At 36.2% G+C, this 23,886-nt stretch overlaps 1 non-coding gene across 1 annotated transcript; it reads left to right on the top strand.

Moving 5' to 3' along the window:
• The first annotated feature begins 11,837 nt into the window (after positions 1-11,837).
• On the top strand, positions 11,838-11,944 carry LOC119055858 (U6 spliceosomal RNA). The gene has a single exon (XR_005083764.2). It is a non-coding gene; the product is annotated as a U6 spliceosomal RNA (small nuclear RNA).
• The last annotated feature ends 11,942 nt before the right edge of the window (positions 11,945-23,886 follow it).

The following is a 23,886-nucleotide window of genomic DNA, read 5'->3' on the forward strand; positions in this document are numbered from 1 at the left end:
AGTGTAATTGTATAGTGCATATTACAAGCATGAAAATAAATGGAGAATGTAGTCAAATAGAGAGAAAACAATCATCTAAAAATACAAATTCTAGCTGCCACAGCACAAAGTCAGCAATACCCTACTGTTTTGAACAGTAGGAGGCATAAATTGCTAAACATATAATCTAAAAGAAAAAAAAAGATTATGTAAGAATTTTATATAATTTAGAGGAAATTATGATAAAATGTGTAATTTAAGACTATATTTGTAATATCTTTGATGAAATGATATTTCTTCCTATTGCTTAAATTTGCTTGAAAGATATAATTTGCACCTGCTTGAAATTGTTTCTTTTCCACAGAATAATTACCATGAATTATAATCACAATAAACACTGTTGTATATGGTCATTACACCTGCAGGTATGGTTGAAATATCTTCTTTTGTTTCTCACATTAAAAAGATGCACATTTATTGAGAATCTATTTTATACTAAGTTCCATGTGAGGCTCTGAACAATTAAATTCTCAAAAATTTTACACAGAATTCAAATCACTGAGGTTCTATGGTCTATCAAATATTTCATGCACTAACATTATATAACACTTTTCTTGCTTTTTAAAGCATTTATCTCTAACTTATCCAACAAAATGTGCATTGTACTTATTTATTATCTTACTGTCTGCTTCCCCAACTTGGATATAAATCACATGAGGAAAAGGATTACTATGTTACTCACTAATTTCCCACCAGCACCCTGGTAAGTACCGACCACATATGAGGAGCGTAATACATTTTGAAAACAAATGCTTTCATGGACATATGTAACTTCACTTTACAGTATATACAATGATTGTAAAAGATCAAGTAGCTACACATGACTTTAATAAAAATAACATTGGTACATTCAGGATGTAAAGGACAATATAGTCACGCACCAGGTAACAATATTTCAGTCAACAACAGACCTCATATGCACCATGGTGGTCCTATAAGATTATAATGAAGCTGCAAAATACCTGTTGCCTAGTGATGCTGTGGCCATCCTGACATCATAGCACCTCACATTACTCATGTTCTTGTAGTGATGGTGTGTGAACACACCTACTACACTACCATTTGTATAAAAGTATAGCACATCCAATTAGGCACACTTCATAGTGCTTCAGAATGATAATAAAGACTATGTTACTGATTCGTATATTTACTATACTATACTTTTCATTGTTATTTTAGAGTGTGCCCATTATAAAAATGTCTGCTGTAAAACAGCATGCTGTGTTCCTCTGTGATGTTCGTGCAATGGTGAAATTGCCTAATGAGGGATTTTTCAGGACATGTCCCATTGCTAAGGGGCATGACTGTACTTATGAGGAGAGTTTAGATGTAATAAAAGCAAGTTCTGGCTCCAATACTCACTAGTTATATAACCTTGAGAAAATTATTTTGTATCTGTTTCCTAGCCTGCATGATTCATAATGTTAAAAAATAGTAAATTGTTTGAAGGGTTAAGTGAGTCAGTGCATTCAAAGCTCTTCAACTGTAGCTGACACGCAGGACGCTGTGAACAATGGTTAGCAATTATACATTATATCATTAATTACTCAAAATTCTCTGCATAAAAACTGAATAGGCACTTTTATTATATTATTCATGATTATTTAGTACATGTTTCAGATGAGGAAAAAGATTTAAATCGCTGAGCTGGTAATCGACAAAACTGGACCACGCAATCATGTTTTTCTAAATGTATAGCTGTGCTAATTGTTTCATATTGCATCATCTCCAAATATTAAGTTTCAGTGTGGGGCAAAGTAATGTGTTGGGCATTGTGGAGAGTATACAATAAGGTTTTGGTACATTGAATGTTCATCATGGTATGTCCGAAACGACAAATTAACCACCACCACCACCACCACCACCACCCAAAGTTAGAGCTTAAATAAAGTGTGGGCTTTAATAGAGTGAGGCACATGCCTTCTCATGAATATCAGATGCATGTAAAATATGAGTGGTTAAACACAGGAATCAGTTTATAAAGAATAGTTCCAATAAGAAGTTTTGATTGGAGCACCAGGCTGTGTGGTACGAACAGTGATGCTCTGTCCAGATGTGCCTTGGAGGAAAGGCTACTGTGCCTTGGTTAAGGGATGGCAGTAACAGCTTTCAGTTGTCAGCCCCTTCAGGGTTCCTCTGCTGCAGAAGCTGCCTTGCTTCTGGTCACACTCTTCTCAGGGAAGCCCACAGCCGATGATTGAAGTAGAGGTATAAAAGGCCAGTCATTTTGACCCAATGTTTGATAAACCCCATAGGCCGTTTTCAATCCTGAGCTCCCTGTGGAGTTGCTATTGAAACTGCCTTTACTTTGCGCTGATCTCTTTTCTCCCCTTTCCTTCCAGAGATGGTGAGTTCAAGCATACATCTTTGTAAACACCCTGCCTTAGCTGCCTGCATTTAAGTCTGACTTCCTGAGAATGCAGTCTATGAGCAGGACAGGTTAATGGGGATTTTGCTGGCAGCCCAGCACTTTTCTCCCAGTCAGAAAATGATAAGATTTTCCCCTTAAGTACTAGGCAAAACCTGTAGTCCTGTTGGAAATTCAACATAGCTTTCTGTCTTGGAATTTGAAGATCTTAAAGTCCAGAAGCCTCCTATATTTTCATTTAAAAATAAATTATTTATTTTTTATTTTTTAAATTTTTTAATTGTTCAATTACAGTTGTCCTCATTCCCCCCCAATCACTCCTCCCTGCCCTGCCCACCCCCAAAAATCAAATATTTAGGTTGACATACTGATAAAGCCAGATATCTCTACAGGGACTGTTGTCAGTCTTCTATTCTCAGGAAAGAACTAACAGAAAATAATTCATTTGCCTCATTTAGAAAAAAATATTGAGAGTTACTAGGATATGATGGGCTATCACAGTATTAGCACACAATTTAGCGAATGCCTAGCAACTAGAATAGATACCCCAGGTCAAATGATCCAAGCTGTGCTTAGCTTGCTAGTTACTCAGCGTTGTCAGAGATCCTAGCAAAAACATTGGCATGTGGAGAGAAAGAAGAAATATGTAACAACCTTTAATTTACCTTGACCCAGACACCAGCCAGTATGAACTGGTGCTTCAGATTCCACATGACATGTACCCAATGGAGAGGTTAACATGAACCCTGTACATTTCCTGTGTCTAGAGATGGAATTTAATCATCTGTAAGATTCCTTTTTACGAGAGGCAAAAGTTTATACATTTGCAATAGTGGGAAGCCTTGAGAATTTTTTTTAAGTTCCATGAAAACCTGTAACTTCCATTTCCTGTAAAATTCTCAGCTTTCCTCAAAGTGCAGTGCTGTATTTGCTTTGGGAGCTAGAGGACTAATGACAATTGCTTGTGAGCAAGTGTTTTGAGTAGTCAGTGTGGTTTCCACTGCCTCTTGCTTCGGGAATCTGCCACTTAGCTAAGGGCTCCACTTCACGTTTTTTTTTCCCCATCGGGAGAATTATTTTTAGCAGAACCTTTACCTGAATTTATATTTATTGCTTTTGTAAGGAAGATTTTTATCCCTCTTCTTCTATTCATCTCTCTACCCAATCATTTATTACATTATGAATGCACATATATTTATATTATATTTTAAGTTATTTATTTGTTAAATTTCAGCTTTGACCAAAGGTTCAGCTAACCTTCTTTCAGGTTGGCTACTGTATGTCTCAACAATGTCCCATCTTTTGTGTGTGTGTGTGTGTGTGTGTGTGTTTTAGCCTTTTTTTTCCTTTCTGATACCACAGAATATTCCAGGCTCATCTTGTGTTCTCCCTGCTACTTTATTTTCTCAAGGAGCCCTGGTTCCTTTTATTGGAGCACTATCTACATATGGATACTGAGTGTGTTTGTTGCTCCTGGAATACCATTACTTCTAGTCCTCTCAGCATACAGAGCTAGGTAATATATATCTGTACACTAATCCATGAGCCCGTGATTATTTCTGTATGTCTTCACCTGTATATGTAGATTAAGTTAAACATATATTTATTCTAATGTCTCTGACTCCAACTCAATATCTCAACATTCATTTTATCCTTCTCTCTTGCTCATCTTTATCTTCCCTCTCTGACAATGAGAAACCTACTTCCTGGTCTCCATTCACTTACTTGCTTAACTGCAATATTCACATAAGGGAGTTTCAGAATTGTTAGTGTTCACCCCTGTGAAAAACAAATTTGCAAGTACAGTGTTGGTGTGTATGTCTCTAGCCTTATAGTTTTCAGTGAAAACATTATTTTCCAAGGTTTCTGAGGTCAGCTCTTTTTATAGTCTCACAATGTTCGCACAGTTCAGCACAATTTCGTCTTATATTCATAATATAATTAAATTTATTTGCCACAGTGTAAACTCCACCATGGAATCCCCAACATTCTGGTTGACTTCTAAAAATATTCAATTTATTTGTTTTTAGAGAGAGGGGAAGAAAGGGAGAAAGAGAGGGAGAGAAACATCAATGTGTGGTTGCCTCTTGTGTGCCACCCATTAAGGGCCTGGCCCACAACCCAGGTACATACCTTGACTAGGAATCGAACTGATGACCCTTTTGTCCACAGGCCAGCACTCAATCCACTGAGCCACACTAGCCAGGGCGTGATTTTTTTTAAGTTTTCATATATCAAAGTTTATTCTTAGTGATGTACAGTTGTATGCTTATCTAGTATCTAAAATAACTTTAAAAAGTATTGTGTTAAGAATACTTAATATGAAATCTACACTCGAGAGATTTTTAAATGTGTAATACTGTTGTTATCTATAAGCACAATATTGTACAGCATATGTCTAGAACTTACTCATCTTGCATAACCCTCCCCCTAGCCCCTGGCAGCTACAGTTCTATTCTTTGCTTTCATGAGTTTTACTAATTTGCATATGCCATAAAAGTGGAAGCATTCAGTATTTGTCATTGCGTGACTGGCTTATTCACTCAGTATAATGTCCCCCAGGCTCACCAATGTTGTTACTCATTGCAAGGTTTCCTTTTCCTTTTTTTAAGGCTGGATAACATTCCAAATGCATATTTCCAGCCTCCAAAACTGTGAGAAGTAAACATTGAAGCTACCTGACCTAGGTGTTTTTGTTATAACAGCCCGAACAAACTAAAATAGGAAGCACAGTGTTTAGTATGTTTCAGATTTGCCTATCACTTCTCCTTTGGTGAGAAGTTAGAGACAGGGTGGAGGACAGTCAGTATTTTAGGGAAGGTCTCTCCAAAACAAAACAGTAGGGTATAAATATTTCCCCTAACAGCGCTGTTTATTTGCTTTTGATCTTTGGGATAAATCTACAGACAAAAATACAGAACACTTAAAAATATGACTAGAAAAGAGAATGCAAACATTTTCTATCAATTATGGCAATTTAAAATTAAAGCTATAACTAAAATAGGACAAATGGAATAGGGTAAGTAAAATATGTCAAAAGAGTGAGATGCCATTATTTTTATAATTAAACATAAACATCATCTAAACAATTAGGTAGCGTCAGTGGGTCAAAAACTGGAATTTAAAATACCAACTTTGAGAATGGAGAGGGGACCATGTGGGTTAAAACATTTTCCTTAAAAAAAGAGCCTTAAAATGACAAAGTGATAAATAAAAATTTATGTTGGTTATTAAAGTTAAGGAGCTAACTACTGAAAGACACTCAACACAGAAAGAATTGAAAGCACTGCCCACAGGGACACAGGCCCTGTGTTTGTGAGGTGTAGCATGTATTGTAAACCCTTCTGTAAAATTTTATTTCCATCATGTGCATTTATTACTTGGATAAAGATTGGAAATGGAAAAACCAATTGGTTCAAAGTGTGGGTAACATGTGATTCCAATATTGTAAAAATTTCCTATTTTCAATTTTATGACCATACACTGAAAGGAAATTTTTTATAAAAATATCATAAAATAGCAGACAGAGTAGGATTCTAACATTTGGTGATAAATTATAAGTTACTGACATCTTAAAAAATAACAATGTATTAAGTGCCAGCAGTTGTTTTTGCTTGCTCTTTATCTCAGTTTTTATCTTAAGTAATATTCCTTATTTTTATATAAATTTTGTTTTTAACAATATCCTTATTTATTGTATTCTAGAATTACATATGGGGGAAATGTTTTTGTTTAGGTCTGATATTATGCATGGCTATTTTCCTTTCAATAAGTTAAAAAAAGGTTGTTCTGAAGGATTTTATAGAAGTTTAAGGAATGCATATTCAGCTTTAGCCTCACTGTTAAGGATAAGGGTTTCAAATTAGAGTTTTACTGGACAAAGTCTCAGCTTCTCTGGCAGTCCTCTTCACTTTGCTGTTTCAGTGATTCAGAAGAACCAAAAGTACTTTAGTTACTTCTTATTTTATTAGCTTAATTGTTGCAGTAGTCTAGCAGAGTGCCTGGAGCTCACTTCTGCTTTAAAGAGCGGTGCACTTGACAGAGCCCTAGTGTTCTCAGCCCACAACGAGCTGTTACTATTCCTGTTTTAGAAGGCAGGACAGCATTGCCGAACCTTCTGAGTGAAAACAGATAACATCCCCCTTATACTCTCCCAGCATCAGCTATTGCAAGTTGGGTAAGACATCAGTACTGATTGTGCTTTTGTTGTTGCCCTTCTGTTTGTTTGAAAGCAGGACATTTGACTAACCATGGAGCTGCTCCAAACCCATGGTTACTGACCCTTAAATAGTTGAGCATTGAGAATCAAGGTGTTAAGAGGGTTTAGTTAGGATCCCCTTGGTTATTATTTATGTGGAAATTATCTAATTCAGAATAAACATGACGGACCTTATCTAACCACATCAAAGATCAGGGTTTCCTAATGGCTTTGGAAGGTAAGTGACTCAGTCCCAGTTCATCACTGGTGTGCGGCCCCAAATCCACAATTCTGTGTGGCTTTGCCTCCCTTACCATATAGTTTTTCTATATAATGCAGTAAAAACTGAACGTGTCAGAGCTAACCTTGTTCTGGATGATTTTTTCTGTTGTAACTCCAGCTGTGTATATGTAATCATTCTGCTTTGCACAGGTTTTATATGTGTATTAGCTGCATTAGAGAGTCTTCATTATCTATATTTCATATGAGCCCAATCATTCTGGATAAATGGTAAGTTTTTAGGGGCAATAGCTGACCCCCTAAAGAGCAGTTAAATATTTTAAATATGTCATATTAGATATGAGATATAAATGGAAACAATGGTTTCAACAAGCAAGCTCTCACATTAAGTGAAATGCACCAATAAACACGGAGTCATTAGGAAAAAATTCAACTATTTTTCTAAATAGTCATTCCCCTTACATCTCCAGCTAAGAGCAATTATGTCAAGAAATGTTTGTCTTTATACTGGTTATTAAAAATGCTCACTATCTTAACTCAAAAAATTTGAAGTTAGAGCATAGCCATATGAAACTATAAATATATTAGTGATGGAGATACACATTGACCTGTGTAAATTTTAGAACCGTGTTACTCTATCCAATGAGTGTATCAAAGTATATCAGATTAGTTTTAGTTGTAAAATTGATTTATGTATGCTATGTTAGTATGCTCCCAAAATTATACTGTTAGCCAGTATTTTGTTTGATTTCTGTGATTTTGTTTAAAAAAAACACACACACTGAAGTATAGATTTACTTTTTCTAGCAGCATTGACATGCTCAGTAAAAGTAGTTTAATTGATTCTATTACATACATATGTAATTATATATACATAATTTTATACACATAATTAGTAGAATATATATATTCTGCCAATTTGGGCTGTAGTTTTTGAACAGGTGGATGTATAGATTCTGAAGGGATTTTTTTTTTCGGTTAAATTTTAGACTGTCTTACATTGAATGCACTGAATCATCTTTTTCATGAATCCCTACTACTGGCTTCTGTATTCTCCTAACAAAAATTGCAAATGATTGCCACCCACCCTCACTACAAATTAATGACATTTTACTTCAATTCTACTTTCAGAGTTATTATTAACTCTATATGACCCTCCTTCTATATTTTATAGATAGGCAAGGACATCAGTTACTTTTGACCACTCAAAATTTTGAACACCTTGTTTACATTTTGATAGTTTCCTGAATGCACTTTGGGTATTCAGGCAAACAAAATATAAATCGACGAACTGAGCCCTCTGTTTCCTAGCTTTCCTTTTTTTAAAACTAGGGAACAGATCGGTGATCATGTAATTCAGGTTCTCCCACTCAGGTACAAACAGAGATACTGGCTCACGGAAAAATTCTATTACGTTAGTAAAGGCCAAGTGAAGAGCCTTTATTTTACTGGCACTAGGGATTGGCAGAAACACTTAGTTGCACCTATTTTTTAAAAGATTTTATTTATTTATTTTTAGAGAGAAGGAAGGGAGGTAAAAAAGAGAAGGAGTGAAACATCAGTGTGTGGTTGCCTCTTGCACACACACCCTACTAGGAACCTGGCCTGCAACCCAGGCACTTGCCCTGACTGGGAATGGAACCAGCGACCCTTTGGTTCATAGGCTGGCACTCAATCCACTGAGCCACACCAGCCAGGACTAACCATTTTTCTGACCGCGACAGATACATTGTGGTTGTGGGGTGCTGAATAACAAATCTCTTGCTGCTTAACAGCTGGTGGAGACCACCATCTGATCTCATGTTTAGAGAGGAGCAAGAAGGTTGACTAAGAGCATATGGATTCTTTATCAACACATGTTACTGATTTCACTTCATCTAACTCCCAAAATCTTGGTGTTCTCCAGCCTTGTTTAGCTTCCTAAGAAATTGCCAGTCACATTCTTAAGTGGCTGAACTCTTTTGCTTTCTCAGCAGGAATGATTGAGAGTCCTGTTGATCTGCATTCTCATGAGCTATTTGCATTGTCAGTTCCATATAATAAATGTTTTTGCCATTTACAAGTGTATAGTGGTGTTACATTGTTGTTTTGATACTTCTTTAGTGAAAAATGAAGTTGCGTATTGATTTTAAAGTGTATTTGCCATCTGTATGTAAATCTTCTATAGTGAGATGAGATGTGTGCTCAGATCTTTTAAAATCTTAAATTGGATTGCTTCTTTTCTGAATGTTCAATTTTAAGTGTGCCTTGTGTATTTTTATTTTCTTTCTTAGTTTTATTGAGGTAAAATAGACAGGTACAAATTGTATATATTTAAGGTGTATAGTGTGATGGTCTAATATAAATGTACATCATGAAATGTTTACCAGTCAAACTAATCAACATACCCATCATTTCTCATCCTTCCTGATCTTTGTGTATTTTGGACATGTTTTTGTCATGTATATATTTTGTAATTCCCCTCCCCTAGGCTGTGGCTGATCTTTTTTCCTCTTAACAGTGTTTTTCACAGAAAGGATGTTTTTAATTTTAATAAAGTCAAACTATTCAACTTTTTCTTTCATTGAGTATGCTTTGGTATTGTACCTAAATATCGATACCAAACCCGAAGCTATGTATACGTTTCATTTGTTTTCTTCTAAAAGTTTTATGGTTTTGTGTTTTATAGTTAGGTCTATGTACATGTTCCAGAGTTGATTTTCATGTATGCTATCAGGCTGTATCTAGGGTTTTTTTCTTTTCTTTCCTTTTCTCTTTGCATATGGATATCCCATTGATTTTAGAGCAGGTGTTTCAATTATGGCACATAAAGTCCTTCACATGCTGAATCTTATCTGTGTAGTTCCTTATGGCAGCCCTCCTCTCTCCATCACCTCCCGTCACATTTCACTCTTTCATTCATTTACTCACACATTCATTTGTATAAAAGTAAAATACAAAAGACTATGGGGCTTGGACATTTCTCTAGATTACTGCTCTACTTGTCCTTCTAGGTTTTTTACTCACATTTGTCCATCCAAGTCATTACTCCTACTACCTCCTTTCATCTCTTCCTCAGAGAGTAAGTCTTTTGTGTTTTCTTCAAGTCATAGCTCAGATGCCACCATCTTTGTAAAATCTTCCAGCTCTTCTTTGCCTCAGCAATTTTTTTGCCTACTGACACAGTGGTCCAGTAATTCTTTGTTCAGGTCACCAATGTATCAATGTATTAACCTTGTCACATTTCGTTACATCTAGCTTTATATTTGGGTAACTCCCCTCACCCTTCAATATATACTAACTTAAGGAGTCTTTGTGAACAGTGGTCGTAACTTACTCATCTTTTCTTAATATCTGATATAGTGTTAGGTGCATGTTACTCATTCAGATACTGCTTGGTAAACCAATACACTTAAACACAAATCATTTAAGCTTTTGATGAATAACTACATTTTCTGAAAACATTTTTGTTATTGTTCAATTCTTATTACATATAGGCCACATATTAGCAATAGACTTAATTCTTCAATGTTTCATGATAAATTTGTAGGACTTTCCAAGGCATAAATTCAAGTGATGATTAAAAATCAGAAAACATAATCTTTATAATGGAGAAGCTAACGGGACACTGCCAACCAACAAGTGCACACACAGTCCTCAAAATTCACTTTTTTCCCACCACCTCATCACATCTGATGTTCCAAGGAGAAGTAGAAACTGGCTCTAACTCCTTATATTCTGCTTTTTTTTTTAGCTGGCGACATCTCACTTTTCACCTAGCTTCAAGTCAGGCCATATCTTCACATTCTCTGTGTGATTTTCATGACTGTCACTTATATCCTCTTGCATTCAGGTTTTGAAAACCTATAGCATACGTCTTCACTGAGGAAGAAACATAGTTAGGTAGTGCATACAGTCCTAACAACCATTATTCAGGAAAATACTGAAAAATAATTAGGGGGTTGGTAGGAATGAGGTGAGGCAAGAATTGAAGTATCGTTGACCTCAACTGAAGTATATATTGGTGAGGTATAATTAATATATATATATATATATATATATATAGTTTGTTTATATATAAAATTTTATGTATTGTATATAATAATATATGTATATATAAATTATACATATAAATGTAATAAATGCATATGTATATTAAACCTTAATTATATGTAAAATATGTATGGTGTACGTATGTATGTATATATATATATATATATAATATATATATATAAGAGGCTCTTAGAAGGGACATTCATGAAGGAAGGCAGTCCAAGGGGCAGAGCATGGAGTTCTCATCTTAAGGAAGAAAGACTCAGTACCCAAGTTCATTGACATAACACAAGTAGTCAGCAGTGATACACAAAATCAACAAACCAATATTATCTGAGAATGTGACCCATTAAATTCTAATTCAACTGGTTATTCTGAAGAAGAATGTTCTAAACTCAGATCATTTGAGGAACACTTCATCAAAACACAGTCGTGGTGAAAGATAATGCCTCTCAGCTTAGTCAACGTTCTCAGGAAGTTTCTGCACTGAGGCAGCATGTCATTTGTCTTGCCCAGAATTCTACCTTTGTGCCCCATGGCGTACTCTTAGTTCATGTAGTGAAATTTAGAGAATGTTTTTGTATTTCCTTACTTAAAAAAATTCTCATTGTCTGTCTTTTTCGTTTTTTACCAGAGGCTTGGACAGGAATGTCCTTTGCCTTTTTGTCAAGTGTCCTCAAAAGCACACAGATGTTGTCCTTTTATTCTCTTCCTTGGACAGTAGTGTTACGTCATGACTCGTGTAACACTTAATCACCACAGTGCCACAGGCTGTGCTAAGCATGTGCATGAAAAAGCCTCATGTTATTCTTGAGAGTGTGCCAAATCAGGGTGAACTTCATGTGTGTTTTCGGCTAGAGTTTCCTGATATATTTAACACTGGCCATATTGTTTTTCAACATTAAACTTCTAATGGTCATTTCTTAGTATAACAGGAATATACATTTATACAAAAATTCAGTGCTTGCTTCGGCAGCACATATACTAAAATTGGAACGATACAGAGAAGATTAGCATGGCCCCTGCGCAAGGATGACACGCAAATTTGTGAAGCGTTCCATATTTTTATATTAAAACAAAACAAAGCAAAACAAAAAATTCAGGCAATGTGTCATTCTATATTTTAGTGCTTATGCTTCGAATTGTATCACAGGAAAGATTAAATGCCATAATTATTATTAGTTAAGTTACATGTTTTTTTTCATGAAGAAACCTTTGCTTTACATTCATTTAATTTTTCTTTTTTAGATATAGCCTCAGATTTTTCAGAAATCTTAGCTTTATTGTGTCAAGTAGGCCTAACAAGAGAATGTCAAGGAAATGATATCAATACTAACCTTTAGCCTGTCAAAATCTATTTTATCTTTAATTTTAGTCTTTTTCTTAACAGCACTTAGTTCTTGGAGTATAGACTAATGGTTGTCCCCAGTATCTGTCCCCCTTTCTTTCATCATCAGAATTGCAGTGAAAATACAGCTTTATAATGGAATGAAGACTGCACTTTCCAGCCTTTCCTGCTTCTAGATGTGGTCATAAGACCAAATGCAGGCAAAACAGGATGTTAGTAAATGCTCCGTACAGTAGTGGCCAGGGCCTTCCTTTACACTCCCCCCGCCCCTTTCCTTTAAACTGGTGTCTGGAGCTTGGGCCCATTTTGAACTATGAGGAATTCCATTTCTTGGGGGACATGGAATTTGCCTAGATGCCTAATATACTCCTTAGGAAGCATGATTTGCATATCAGACTGTGACATGCAAATAAAGAAAAATACACTGCCCCCCATCTTTAGAGTTTCTAATTTAGTGGTTCAAAATTGGGCTAAAAATGGACATTTCTAACAAGTACCCAGATAATGCTGGTGCTGTGTGTCCAAGTGCTGCTCTTAGGAACCACCGGTTCATAAGAATATATCCGTTAGTGCAAGATCTTGTGTGACAAATGAATATTGGTTGTACAAAGATGGGAGGGTTACAGCTGCTTTAGTGATCAAAGGGCGTTTTCCAGATGAGGGGAATTTGCAGATCATGTGACTGGTCATGAGGAGAGTCAGGAGAAGCAAACAGGCCAAGTAGAGAGGTCACTGTGGGTGAGTCATGTGTATTTCCGATATGTATCAAAGGGGCTTGATGAACCGTAATGATTGTAAAAAGAAGAAATGTGAGATACTGTAAACCAGACTGGGGCAAAAATTTAGCTATAATTATGAAGATGAATAAGTAAATATAAGAATAGAAGGCAGAAAAATGGATGGACTTTGAAGTCAGATTAGCAAAAATCCCAGTTATGATTGTTTGATCTTGAGCAAATTGTTCAACTTTTATGGATCTCAACACATTTTTCAGTTAAATAAATCTATTTTATGTGGCCATTGAGAATACTTAATGTTGAAATACATATACAGTACTTGACACAAAACTAAACACATAGCTCTCAATAAATGACAACTTTGAATCAAGTTATTTTTTACTATTCTGATTATCTTGTTTCTCACCTCTGACCCCCACTTGAGATGATCTTTTAAAGATTTTATTTATTTATTTTTAGACAGAGGAGAATGGAGGGAGAAGAAAGGGAAACATCCACGTGTGGTCGCCTCTCGAGTGCCCCCTCAATGGAGACCTGGCCTGAAACTCAGGCATGTACCCTGAGTGGGAATCGAACCAGTGCCCCTTTGGTTCATGGGCCAGTGCTCAGTCCACTGAGCCACACCAGCCAAAGCCACTTGAGATTTTTTGAGGCATTTAAGATTTCTCATTATTGTTGTCTACAAGCCAGGCAGTATGTCACCATAGTAGTTCATTTCCTTTTTACAACTGCATAATTCACAACCTTGTTTTTTAATTGTCTAGGTTTCAGGATTATACTATTTTAAAATATCTCTTTTTAGATCTTTATTTCTGATTTTTTTTTTTAGAGGAGAAAGGAGGGAGAAAAAGAAGGAGAGAAACATTGATGCAAGAGAGAAGCATCTGTTGGTTGCCTTCTGCACAGGCCCTGACCAGGCTTCCAATTCCGCAACCCATGCACAGGTTCCACTAGGAATCCCTCAGCCACCGTTCTAGTTTGCAGGGTAACACCCAGCCAACTGAGCTGCACCGGCCAGGGCTAATGTGTGTCTTTTAAGGTAAGACTATTTAGTGCTGTAATATTTAATTATGTAATGTCAGATAATATTTCTTCAAATAATAATATATAAATTTGGTTAACACATACCTTGATAAAAGGGAAAAAAAGATGTTTTGCATGTTACTAAGCTAAAGATGAAAGACCTTCATTCAGTTACCTTCATTGCCTTTGAAGTACTGAGTGTGTAGGCGACTGTTATTAGGGTCTGGAGAAGAGCTTTTTGTTCAAGAGAATATTCTCTGTATGCTGATTTGATTTCATTGTACTTGGTTAATTTTATATAATCTTGAACTAAGTAAAATTGGGAAAAAAGTGATTCTTCCTCATTAATTCTCTTTATCTTGCCAAATGCAAGGTGTTCATCTTTTTTTTAAAGAGGACAATGAACACTTGATACCTGAAAAAAGTTTTTCTTTAGAAAATTATTAGCTAATTTTTTAGAAGTTTAATTAGGACTGACATTTTGGGCAATGTTGCAGAATGGAGAATATAGAGACCACACCCTCCCTAGCAGTTCTGGACATAAACGGTGGTAAGCTGGTGCCCGCTAATACTGGTTTAGAGAGCTGATGGTTAAATCTTCTGATTTAGCACAAAGTGTTTGAAAGCCAGTTGTGAAAATAATCATTATACTAAACATTTTAAATTACATGAAGCACATTCAAACAAATGTAATAAATATTCTAAAATCACCAATTCTAATTGTTTTAGTACATTTTTACTAGTATTAATGTTTTTGAAAGTATTTGTGTCTATCGTATACAAGGTCTGACAAGAAAGTACCCAGCCATGTAATATAAAAAATAGACATTTTCTGAAGAATATACAAGATTGTATGTAGGACAGTGATGCCTCAGTCCCCTTCAAAGTAGGCAGCTTGGGATCACCCATAGTTCTTTCAATTGCCATCAGCTGCCGCACTGTATTTTCCAAAATCTCATCAACAATCTGAAATTTCTTTCCTTTCAAAGGTGATTTTAGTTTGGGGAAAAGCCAGAAGTTGCAGGGCACCAAATCTGGGCTGTAGGGGGCCTGAGTCACCTGGGCGATTTGAAGTTTTGTCAAAAACTGCAGGAGATGTGAGGCATGTAAGTGTGTGCATTGTTGTGATGAGGCTTCTAATCACCAGTTGCCCATATCTGTGGACTTCTGAATCATCCAAATAGTTTCAGTGGAGGAATGTTTAAGCTTAACACAAAATCTGATACGAATTCATTGCTCTACTTTCTCAGTCATTGTGAATGCAATGACCATACAGTACTCACACTCACTCAATGGTGTCTGTCACCCCCACTGACTAGTACAGTAAAGTCATTGTTCACACATGCACATTCCAGTCCACTGTCCTTGGCTCATAGGTTACATCAATGTCGCACACATCATTTTCATTACATTAACTATGGTTGCAATTTTTTCTGAATAGACCTCGTATGTGTGATGGTAATACCACATAATGGTGGGTAGTATGCTTTTCCCAGCTCAGTGTCCAGTGGTGTCAAGTTGATAACCTAGAATGGACTATGCTGAGAGTGATGAACCTTTTCAGCACAGCAGTTCTCAACCATCACAAATCATGACTGCTACCTCCTCTTCCGCCCAGCTGCTTATTAAACATACACTGGTTAGTGTATCACTGAATATAATTTGATATATCCTGCTATATTATGAAATAATATATCATGTAAAGTGAAGGTTAAATGCAATTTTTAAAATTGCAGTCTACATAGAGAAACCAAAGCCAGAGCAAAGAACTCATAAATTGATGTCTTAGTACTAAGTCTTGTTACCAGTCACTTACTGTGATCAGAATATGTGTGGAAGCTAAAATGATTAACAGGCCCTGTTCCTCATAGAAACAATCAATCTAATGAAACAGACATGAAAGAAATCAGTGTATTATCGCATGAAAACAACAAACATTTAACAAGCCGGTGCTACAAAAGTGCTAGGAATGAAATGTATAAACAGATTGTGGAGGAAGGAAAAATTCAAAGATATTGAGAGATGCCTATATAAAACATTATTTGCTAAAGTTTCTATTTCAAATTTTTGTTTTGTCTCACATTACATACTTATGAAAAATCGTTTAGTGTTGCCATATGTTGATATACTGATTATTTTGTAAATAAACATATATGTAGCTTTGAGTTTTTATTTATATGTTTAGTCTTTTTGTAATGTGCCTTAAAACACACATAGTAACTAATTTGGAGGTAAAATCATATTCCGTCAGCAGTTTAAATGGTAGAAAAGACTTAATCATAATCACTATTTCAGTTCTAAAATTATTTGAGAAAAAGACCTCTGCAGAATTATTTTTAAGTCAGTTTCGTTCATGTATTTTCAGTTTCCACTCATCATTTCAGCTTCATGCCAACCTGTGGCATAAACGATGCAACTGTTGTTGCAGGAGGTCATTGAGAGGTGACCGCTGGTTGACCTCTGAGCAGGTCCTGGGTGATGGGAGATTCCTTGCCCCCTGTCTTGTCCTTGGAATGTATGCTCTGCCAACATTCCCACAGCAAGAGCCATTTTCAAGGGTGCAGCCTGGAGAGAGTAATGTATTTTTGAAACCATGTGCCTGGTATATGTGGCCAAACCCAGTTAATGCCTCTGTACAAACTCTTAAGATTATGTCGGGGAGGTGTGGCCACCCAACACAAACCTTGCATGCAAGTTCCTTAGGTACTGAAGTGCCACCTTCCAACCTGGAGTGGCCTGCCTCTTTCCTTGCCTTCTGTGTACAGGGGCTGGGTTCAGATTTCACCTGCAGGCTCCAAAATTTTTGAACCAATATTTATATATTTGTTTAGGTTTTTTTAAAATGATTTTATTTATTTTTAGAGGGAGGGAAAAGGAAGGGAAAAGGAGAGAAACATTGAGGTATGAGAGAGACATCGATTGGTTGCTTTTCTCACGCCCCCAACTGGGGATCTGGCCCATAACCCAGGTGTATGTTCTTACTGGGAATTGAACCAGTGACCTTTCAGTTTGCAGGCTGGCACTCAGTCCACTAAGCCACACCAACCAGGGCTTGTTTAGTTTTTTTTTTAATGGTGAAGAAACTGAATGAAAAATGATGATTTATTTTCCCTGAATACAGAGATGAAAAATGATTCCTTTATTCCTCTAGAAGGTTTCTAATGCATATAAAAAAAAACTTCTCAACCTTTAAGCCATCTGAATTTGCTATTCTGGTAAGATTGGTCCTTTTAACCTGTTTTCTATATAAATAGATTTAAGTTTTTGGCTCTGAATTCAGTGGGCTAAGTGTATTTTCTCATTACTCTTTGTTGAATTTAAATCTCTATAAACCAGTTTTGACTGTGGCTGAGAAAAACTTCATGTGCGGTCTCTGTGACAAGTTCTTATCACCTGGTAGAATGAATTTTCTATTTCAATACACCACAGAGGACCTCATGGTCACTTTGTTATAATCACTGTCCCCTTTCCTAATAGAGCGGATCTTATGCTGGAATTTGTATCTCAAGCTATTGTAACATGGAGACACAATGGAGTGTATGGTCTTTTTCATTACCACTTATAAAATGAAAACAAAGTGTTTTTATGTGCTGAGTCATAAAATGTATTTTAGATTAAAGACCACGTAGTAGCCATTCAAAAGCTGTGTGTTACTGCAAGTATTTAAAACACATGCGCTCATCCACACACACACACAGAAGAGTGCTAACATTTTTTTCGCTGAATGATAGATAAATTGATTCAGGTCTCTTTCCCACATCTCACCCTTATCTGCACCAGGCCAGCCAACAATCACTTAATACAGTGTGGCCGACCTAGGAATCCCCTGAGATCTGCTCATCTTATTCTTATTCCCTGCAGTCATGGGTATTGATTACATTGACTGCATTAGGCATTTTGAGCATCAGAGTTTAATTTGGGCAGCCGCAATATAACTGATTAAGCTGAAAATCGCTTTGCTTCATCCGTCCATGTCTACTTCACCATGAAGGAGCCAAGGTGTCCTCAACCTTGGAGTTGCTTTTGGCCACGGAAATGTTTAGAGAAGTGGGAGTGTGTGGGACGATACCAATAATTCACTGACAGTCCTGATGATCGACCACATAGTTTCTCAACCTTGGTACCATCAACATTGTGGACTAAAATTTTCTTTGTTGTGAAAAAAAAAGCTGGTTTTGTTTTGCTTTGTTTTCAGTGGAAGGAGTGGGAGGAAGGGATCCTTTCTTTTAGCAGCTGTGCACTTCAGGAGGGAACTTAAGCGCAAAGAGCACATTATCCCAACTTTGCTTATAGGAATGGATGTAGAGAGTGCACAGCGTGTAGAGAAAGCATTTGTTTTCCCAAATTATTTATTCTAGAAATCAATCAGATCACCAGTGCACTGTTTCCATGGGCCATCTGCTGGAGATGGGGAAGCTTCGTCACTCACACTCCTTTTTACTATCGGTTTTCCTGTTAGGGAATTTTAACTGTAATCATCTCTCCACAGGGGATTCTTAGGTCGTCAGTGGGTTAGTTGTTGTCTAGAGAATACTAGAAATACTAGAGGGAGAAAGAACATTCAAATAAAATCATTACCCAAACCACAGTTTTTTTTTTTTTTTAACTCTGAGCTAAATTGACTGAATTTAACTGCAGATGGGATTTAACCAGTTAAGATCTGTGTTAGCGATCAGGAGTCACAAAGGTACAAGAGATTAGGATTCGCAGAGCCTGAAGTTTCCAGCTCATTGCCTAACCTGCTGAATCGTACTGTTTCTTTATTATTCTACCCAGTAGAACAGCGGTACACAGTGATGCCCGGCTCATACATGCTCCATGTCTCCAGGTAGGCAGTAAAAGTGGGTGTAATCAGATTGGTAACAAATTAGCATAGAAATCCAAGCTAGAGTTGTTGTTTTGAGGTGACAATAACCCTTTCTCTCTTGTATTTTTTTAAATTGCCATTACTGATGCACTTTGTTTATTGAACCAATTTTAAGAAGTGTTAAGCACTTGCCAGAAACGATGGTATGGAATGAGGTACATTTGTTTCTGGAGCATTATTGTAGAAAGAAGCCTGCATTGTCAAGAAGACCTGATTTGACCCCTGCACTCTCATGTCGTGTGATCTCAAAGAAGTCGTTTAATTGTTCGGTTTTGAATATCCTCATGTATAAAACAAGACTGGAGATGTCTGAACCATCAATCTGATACACTTATTATAACACTAGGATACACGATAAACATTTTAGAAAGTGAAGCAGTATCATACTACACTTAAGAGTGAAACACTTAATATGAAACTTTTCCATATAAAATAGCTATATTTATTATTTTAAGTTGCTATTTGCCATAAGCTTGCAATAATTTGAACACCATCACTGTTGTCATCACAGGGATGAGCAATCTCAGCACAGCTCATTGTTGACACAGGAGAGCAGTGAAGGTTTAAGGATGTTAATAACTCACCTGAGACCACACCAATCATAATGATCACTCAAGACTCCATGCAGCAACTCACAATAGCTCAAAATCCCATTTCTTAACCATTAAATAATATTAAGCCCTTTAGCTTGGCAGGTTATTGTTTTGTAAATAGTTTTATTTGCATTGTGCCTTTGAATGTTCTGTTGATCTGTTATATTCTCCCCTTCGGTACATAAGAGGCATCCATCACTTATGTACTAGATTCTTTTTATCCTGGCTCTTGACTTTTTCATCCTTGTTTTGTTTCCCTTGATACTTTTTTTAACCTGTATTTTTCTTAATGTCATGAATTTAATTTTTCAGGCTAGACTCTTTAGGAGTTTAATTTGAACTACTTACAGGATATTAATTTATAACATAACATAGGTTTGGACAATGAAGATTTAAACACTGTATCACAACTGAGTTTCAATAACAAAATAGGCCTCAGATGATACAGAATAACTAGGATGTACATTAAGGCAGTAGGAAATGGTAATCATATATGGGTCATAGGTATTTAATAATTGCACAGTTAAAACAAAACTGACATAACTAGACAAGTAAAGACCTGAATTTGATAGCAGAGTAATAATTGGGTTGTTTTAAAATAACTGTGTGATTAATTTAAAAGTATATATCTGTAATATTTTAAAATTTTTTATTTACTCATTTTTAGAGAGAAGGGAAGGTAGAGAGATAGAAAGAGAGAAGCATTAATATGTGGTTGCCTCTTGTGCTCCCCCTACTGGGGACCTGGCCTGTAACCCAGGCATGTGCCCGACTGGGAATCAAACCAGTGACCCTTTGGTTCTCAGGCAGGCACTCCATCCACTGAACCACACCGGCAAGGGCAACATATATGTCTGTAATCTTAAAAATCAGAACACCAAAATTGAAAGGGCACTGCACTTGGATCAGATTTCATATATAATTCCTTGAATAAGTGTAGTGTGAATAAGTATATTAGCCTTTCTGAATATTTTATTATCTATTAAATGGAAAAATTAATATCTTATCCATAACAGTGTTTTTAAAATAAAATGAATAATCTAAAAAGAAATATCAAACTGTGAAATATGTAAAGCACATACCATGGTATATTATAACTACTATTATTTTGATATCAAATTATCATCTTTTGCTGTTGGTGCTTAGAAAAACTACAATTCTCTGCCTAGTTATTTAAATTTGTCATTGTTGCAAAAGACCAAGAATGTGTTCTGTTATATCTCTATAGAAGAAACCAGAACCAATATTTTTCCCTTGAAATGTATATCCCCAATAATAAATGCCTCTTTCAAATCATAGGAGCATTAACAAATGCCATTTCAAACATGGAAATGCCCAAGGGCGTGTTTCTGAATAGAGACTGTATTGCCTTAAAGATAAATAAGAAGACATGTTAAATGTAGTCGCTGGGACTTCAGCCAATGAGGTCTGCCATTTCAGCAGCGTGGGGTGTACACTGAGCTTGGCTTGGTGGCAGTTAACAGTAGCAACTCCTGAATGTAGACAGATTTATGCAGGGTGACCTTCATGACTCAGTGCGCTGGGAACTCTGTGATTTCCGCAGGGGTTACTAACGGGGCATTCCACTGACAGCCACAGTGAGTGTCTGCCTCCCTGGCATTTTTAGAACACATCTTTATGCATCAGAAAACTCCTGCCTTGCACAGAGCTTCTTTCTAAAGAGCCAGGCTACTGGATGAATTTTGCAAAGGATAAAGTTCATCTACATGCTCATCAATTAGCTAGACACAACCTCGGGGGCCTTTCCCCACTCCCCCCAGTATTTTGCAACTTCGCTGCAACAATGCACTCCAGCCTGTGCTTCTATGATAAAAATGATTCAATCAGCATTAGGCTCAATGTGGATAGGGTCTGTGATAACTGTTTGGAGGGCATTTGGAATGACATTTGATCTCAGAAGCAAAGGACATTAATGGGGTGCAGTAGTGACTAAGCATACCCTGATAGTTTACTTATCCTTTTGGAAAGTGTTGGTTACTATTCATGTAGATTAGTGAGGTGCAGAAGGCATATTGCATCTAGACTTTGACGTGACATTCACTAAACTCAATATTAATTCCATTTTGGAAAGGTTAGAGTAATTCCAGTGTCCTCAAAGCAAGATAACAATTGAATTGATTTCAGTTGCAAAGCAGGTACCCCAAGATGTGCACCAGTATCCATCCTGTTCTTCTTATTCCTATTGATTTATCAGATGATACTATAAAATATTCTTAACAAATTTACAGAAGGTGAAAATGTTCAGTTATAATCATGTTCCAAAATTTTATGGAAGCTGAAACAGTGATCTGATCTATCATGATTATATTTAACAGCAAAAAAAAAAAAAAAATGTCTGATTGCTAGCAAAACCAGGGATATTTAGCTTGGGAAAGAAAACTAATTTAGAAGCAGATGAAGGCTAATTAAAAAATATTCAACGGTCCACTGATTAGATGAGATGCCAGAAATACAGGAGACAGAGATGAGATTAATGGTGTAGTTCATGTAGAGATTAGTTTGGAGTATATGTAAAGATATTCAAATAGAATTTCCAAAGAAAGGAGAGGTTGTTTCAAGATGTGCCAAGTGTGTCTTGATGGTGATGTCCCAGCAGAATTTGGAGGACACCGGATTCTCCATGTGTGGGGGATGGAGATGGATGGTCTTTAAATTATGCCTCACCCTGCACATCTGTGCTTTCATAACTGTTGGGCTCACTTGATTTTGAACCAGTGAAAAGAGGTTCACTTTCTGTTTCAAGTCCTTTCCTTTAAAAAGAATTCGATATGAAAATTCAAAACATGTTTAATTTTAAAAACCATATGAGATCACTGTGTTTGACAGTGGTATTAATCCGCTCAGCTGGTACAGACATCTCAGACAAGATTTCACTGTTTGTAAAATGAGAAGTACAATGTATTATACTTTTCATGTGATCATTCCATCTCACTATTGAATCTAATGTAGAATAAAAAAACAATTGCCAGAGGAACTAAGGTGATTTTCAACATAATTTTTCTGACTTCAGTTGCCTTGATCACTTATTTGTATGCTATGATAGCACCAAGCTTTATCATTTGTGACATTCCACCTTGACATGTTTGACCAGTCATCTAGTTTTATAAAGTACCCATAGCTCTTAGTGCAGTAGCTTTCCATTCTTTTTGTTAAATGAACATTTCATGTATTTTTTGCATCTGAATTTTGTTTCTTCCCACTTCTTTGTCCTTATCATCCAGCATTTGTACAGTAGAACTCCACTTTTTATTGAATTGAGTAAATACTATATTTGTCTGTCGCATTGAAAATATCCACCAAACGCCTTGGGGGTGTATCTTTAAATCAGAAGGGTTCCCGTAATACATTAAGTTATTTTTAATGACATGGAGTATATTTTCCTTTATTAGTCTTTTGTATTCATAAATTCTTTTAAATGGTTTTAAAAATCTTTATAAATGCATGCATTTTTCTCCAACCTGGACTCTTGGCACCTGAGATTACATTCTGATTGAACTTAACATGCAATAGAATGAATACACTTTTTCAAGGTTTCTGCATTGATCACTTTATTGACCCAATGGATTAGTCTATATTGTCATAACTTTAAATTTAATTTCTCTTTTGGTACTCCAATGTTTGAAGAGAAACTTTAGAGAAAGTGAGTTACTGTATTTGCTGTGTATAATGCACACCCACATTTTTGTGGACATTATGCTTGGGATTATTATACCCATGGTTTGTGATCATTGTACCCATGTATAATGCTCATCCTTATTTTTCCCTAAAAAATTTGGCATTATATATGGCAAAATAGGGTAATTTATTTTTACCACTTCAAAATAAGAAATATATTTGACTCAATATTTTTAATGATTTCCAGAGAAAACTATTTATATTTCAAAATACTTTCCACATACTTAGGATAATTCAATTCATTCTGTTTTCTTACATAATGAATTTGAGATAGCCTCGTAGTAGCAGAATTCTAAAACAAACCTCCAGATTGACCGTGTCTTATATAATCTCCACAATTTTTAGGAAGAAGCCATCCAGGTGTCCTGGAAGAAAGCAAACATTTATGCCATGAGTTATTTCTGGTGGACACATGGTAGTGAACTGCAGGCAGCATCTAGCTCCTGAGTGCTGACCCCAGCCAACAGCTAGCAGGACCCTGGTCCTAGAGGTACAAGGAAATGAATTCTGTGAGCTATCGGTGGACATGGAAGAGAGTCCCGAGCCAAGAGATTGGCAACTCCAGTTACCATCTTGATTTAAACACATGAGACTCGGAGGAGAGAATTCAGCCACATCATGGCCAGATTTATGACCTAGAGAACCACTGAGGTGATTAATTTGTGTTGATTTAAGCCACTCCCTTTGTGATATTTTGTTACACAGCAGTAGAAAACATAAAATTCAGTAAATTTGTCATTTGAAG

The sequence above is a fragment of the Artibeus jamaicensis genome, unplaced genomic scaffold, assembly GCF_021234435.1.
Source record: "Artibeus jamaicensis isolate MK-2021 breed Jamaican fruit bat unplaced genomic scaffold, CSHL_Jam_final scaffold_916, whole genome shotgun sequence".
Lineage (NCBI taxonomy): Eukaryota > Metazoa > Chordata > Mammalia > Chiroptera > Phyllostomidae > Artibeus > Artibeus jamaicensis.